Here is a 4,729-nt window from a genome sequence, read left to right as displayed (position 1 = left end):
AATAGCTTTAGTTGCTGCAGAGATACAAAAGGAGTTAGAAAGGAGTTTCCTGCTTATATTTAGTCTAAATGCAACATATTTGATGGCAAATAACCTTTTGTTTATAAACATTGCTTGTACACTACACTACACACATGTCTATTCTGAAGTGCTTCTCTTGACGAGAGAAAGCGTTTGCGACCATAAAAATAGCTTTAGTTGCTGCAGAGATACAAAAGGAGTTAGAAAGGAGTTTCCTGCTTATATTTAGTCTAAATGCAACATATTTGATGGCAAATAACCTTTTGTTTATAAACATTGCTTGTACACTACACTACACACATGTCTATTCTGAAGTGCTTCTCTTGACGAGAGAAAGCGTTTGCGAGCATAATAAGGATTTTGTATTGGAGAAAAGCAATAGTTGCTGCAGAGATACAAAAGGAGTTAGAAAGGAGTTTCCTGCTTATATTTAGTCTAAATGCAACATATTTGATGGCAAATAACCTTTTGTTTATAAACATTGCTTGTACACTACACTACACACATGTCTATTCTGAAGTGCTTCTCTTGACGAGAGAAAGCGTTTGCGACCATAAAAATAGCTTTAGTTGCTGCAGAGATACAAAAGGAGTTAGAAAGGAGTTTCCTGCTTATATTTAGTCTAAATGCAACATATTTGATGGCAAATAACCTTTTGTTTATAAACATTGCTTGTACACTACACTACACACATGTCTATTCTGAAGTGCTTCTCTTGACGAGAGAAAGCGTTTGCGAGCATAATAATAGCTTTAGTTGCTGCAGAGATACAAAAGGAGTTAGAAAGGAGTTTCCTGCTTATATTTAGTCTAAATGCAACATATTTGATGGCAAATAACCTTTTGTTTATAAACATTGCTTGTACACTACACTACACACATGTCTATTCTGAAGTGCTTCTCTTGACGAGAGAAAGCGTTTGCGAGCATAATAAGGATTTTGTATTGGAGAAAAGCAATAGTTGCTGCAGAGATACAAAAGGAGTTAGAAAGGAGTTTCCTGCTTATATTTAGTCTAAATGCAACATATTTGATGGCAAATAACCTTTTGTTTATAAACATTGCTTGTACACTACACTACACACATGTCTATTCTGAAGTGCTTCTCTTGACGAGAGAAAGCGTTTGCGACCATAAAATAGCTTTAGTTGCTGCAGAGATACAAAAGGAGTTAGAAAGGAGTTTCCTGCTTATATTTAGTCTAAATGCAACATATTTGATGGCAAATAACCTTTTGTTTATAAACATTGCTTGTACACTACACTACACACATGTCTATTCTGAAGTGCTTCTCTTGACGAGAGAAAGCGTTTGCGAGCATAATAAGGATTTTGTATTGGAGAAAAGCAATAGTTGCTGCAGAGATACAAAAGGAGTTAGAAAGGAGTTTCCTGCTTATATTTAGTCTAAATGCAACATATTTGATGGCAAATAACCTTTTGTTTATAAACATTGCTTGTACACTACACTACACACATGTCTATTCTGAAGTGCTTCTCTTGACGAGAGAAAGCGTTTGCGACCATAAAAATAGCTTTAGTTGCTGCAGAGATACAAAAGGAGTTAGAAAGGAGTTTCCTGCTTATATTTAGTCTAAATGCAACATATTTGATGGCAAATAACCTTTTGTTTATAAACATTGCTTGTACACTACACTACACACATGTCTATTCTGAAGTGCTTCTCTTGACGAGAGAAAGCGTTTGCGACCATAAAAATAGCTTTAGTTGCTGCAGAGATACAAAAGGAGTTAGAAAGGAGTTTCCTGCTTATATTTAGTCTAAATGCAACATATTTGATGGCAAATAACCTTTTGTTTATAAACATTGCTTGTACACTACACTACACACATGTCTATGCTGAAGTGCTTCTCTTGACGAGAGAAAGCGTTTGCGAGCATAATAAGGATTTTGTATTGGAGAAAAGCAATAGTTGCTGCAGAGATACAAAAGGAGTTAGAAAGGAGTTTCCTGCTTATATTTAGTCTAAATGCAACATATTTGATGGCAAATAACCTTTTGTTTATAAACATTGCTTGTACACTACACTACACACATGTCTATGCTGAAGTGCTTCTCTTGACGAGAGAAAGCGTTTGCGAGCATAATAAGGATTTTGTATTGGAGAAAAGCAATAGTTGCTGCAGAGATACAAAAGGAGTTAGAAAGGAGTTTCCTGCTTATATTTAGTCTAAATGCAACATATTTGATGGCAAATAACCTTTTGTTTATAAACATTGCTTGTACACTACACTACACACATGTCTATTCTGAAGTGCTTCTCTTGACGAGAGAAAGCGTTTGCGAGCATAATAAGGATTTTGTATTGGAGAAAAGCAATAGTTGCTGCAGAGATACAAAAGGAGTTAGAAAGGAGTTTCCTGCTTATATTTAGTCTAAATGCAACATATTTGATGGCAAATAACCTTTTGTTTATAAACATTGCTTGTACACTACACTACACACATGTCTATTCTGAAGTGCTTCTCTTGACGAGAGAAAGCGTTTGCGACCATAAAAATAGCTTTAGTTGCTGCAGAGATACAAAAGGAGTTAGAAAGGAGTTTCCTGCTTATATTTAGTCTAAATGCAACATATTTGATGGCAAATAACCTTTTGTTTATAAACATTGCTTGTACACTACACTACACACATGTCTATTCTGAAGTGCTTCTCTTGACGAGAGAAAGCGTTTGCGAGCATAATAAGGATTTTGTATTGGAGAAAAGCAATAGTTGCTGCAGAGATACAAAAGGAGTTAGAAAGGAGTTTCCTGCTTATATTTAGTCTAAATGCAACATATTTGATGGCAAATAACCTTTTGTTTATAAACATTGCTTGTACACTACACTACACACATGTCTATTCTGAAGTGCTTCTCTTGACGAGAGAAAGCGTTTGCGACCATAAAAATAGCTTTAGTTGCTGCAGAGATACAAAAGGAGTTAGAAAGGAGTTTCCTGCTTATATTTAGTCTAAATGCAACATATTTGATGGCAAATAACCTTTTGTTTATAAACATTGCTTGTACACTACACTACACACATGTCTATTCTGAAGTGCTTCTCTTGACGAGAGAAAGCGTTTGCGAGCATAATAAGGATTTTGTATTGGAGAAAAGCAATAGTTGCTGCAGAGATACAAAAGGAGTTAGAAAGGAGTTTCCTGCTTATATTTAGTCTAAATGCAACATATTTGATGGCAAATAACCTTTTGTTTATAAACATTGCTTGTACACTACACTACACACATGTCTATTCTGAAGTGCTTCTCTTGACGAGAGAAAGCGTTTGCGAGCATAATAAGGATTTTGTATTGGAGAAAAGCAATAGTTGCTGCAGAGATACAAAAGGAGTTAGAAAGGAGTTTCCTGCTTATATTTAGTCTAAATGCAACATATTTGATGGCAAATAACCTTTTGTTTATAAACATTGCTTGTACACTACACTACACACATGTCTATTCTGAAGTGCTTCTCTTGACGAGAGAAAGCGTTTGCGACCATAAAAATAGCTTTAGTTGCTGCAGAGATACAAAAGGAGTTAGAAAGGAGTTTCCTGCTTATATTTAGTCTAAATGCAACATATTTGATGGCAAATAACCTTTTGTTTATAAACATTGCTTGTACACTACACTACACACATGTCTATGCTGAAGTGCTTCTCTTGACGAGAGAAAGCGTTTGCGAGCATAATAAGGATTTTGTATTGGAGAAAAGCAATAGTTGCTGCAGAGATACAAAAGGAGTTAGAAAGGAGTTTCCTGCTTATATTTAGTCTAAATGCAACATATTTGATGGCAAATAACCTTTTGTTTATAAACATTGCTTGTACACTACACTACACACATGTCTATTCTGAAGTGCTTCTCTTGACGAGAGAAAGCGTTTGCGACCATAAAAATAGCTTTAGTTGCTGCAGAGATACAAAAGGAGTTAGAAAGGAGTTTCCTGCTTATATTTAGTCTAAATGCAACATATTTGATGGCAAATAACCTTTTGTTTATAAACATTGCTTGTACACTACACTACACACATGTCTATTCTGAAGTGCTTCTCTTGACGAGAGAAAGCGTTTGCGAGCATAATAAGGATTTTGTATTGGAGAAAAGCAATAGTTGCTGCAGAGATACAAAAGGAGTTAGAAAGGAGTTTCCTGCTTATATTTAGTCTAAATGCAACATATTTGATGGCAAATAACCTTTTGTTTATAAACATTGCTTGTACACTACACTACACACATGTCTATTCTGAAGTGCTTCTCTTGACGAGAGAAAGCGTTTGCGACCATAAAAATAGCTTTAGTTGCTGCAGAGATACAAAAGGAGTTAGAAAGGAGTTTCCTGCTTATATTTAGTCTAAATGCAACATATTTGATGGCAAATAACCTTTTGTTTATAAACATTGCTTGTACACTACACTACACACATGTCTATTCTGAAGTGCTTCTCTTGACGAGAGAAAGCGTTTGCGACCATAAAAATAGCTTTAGTTGCTGCAGAGATACAAAAGGAGTTAGAAAGGAGTTTCCTGCTTATATTTAGTCTAAATGCAACATATTTGATGGCAAATAACCTTTTGTTTATAAACATTGCTTGTACACTACACTACACACATGTCTATTCTGAAGTGCTTCTCTTGACGAGAGAAAGCGTTTGCGAGCATAATAAGGATTTTGTATTGGAGAAAAGCAATAGTTTGCTGCAGAGATA

The sequence above is a fragment of the Anabas testudineus genome, chromosome 23 (assembly GCF_900324465.2).
Source record: "Anabas testudineus chromosome 23, fAnaTes1.2, whole genome shotgun sequence".
Taxonomy (NCBI): domain Eukaryota; kingdom Metazoa; phylum Chordata; class Actinopteri; order Anabantiformes; family Anabantidae; genus Anabas; species Anabas testudineus.
Note: the sequence above shows the minus strand (reverse complement) of the source record.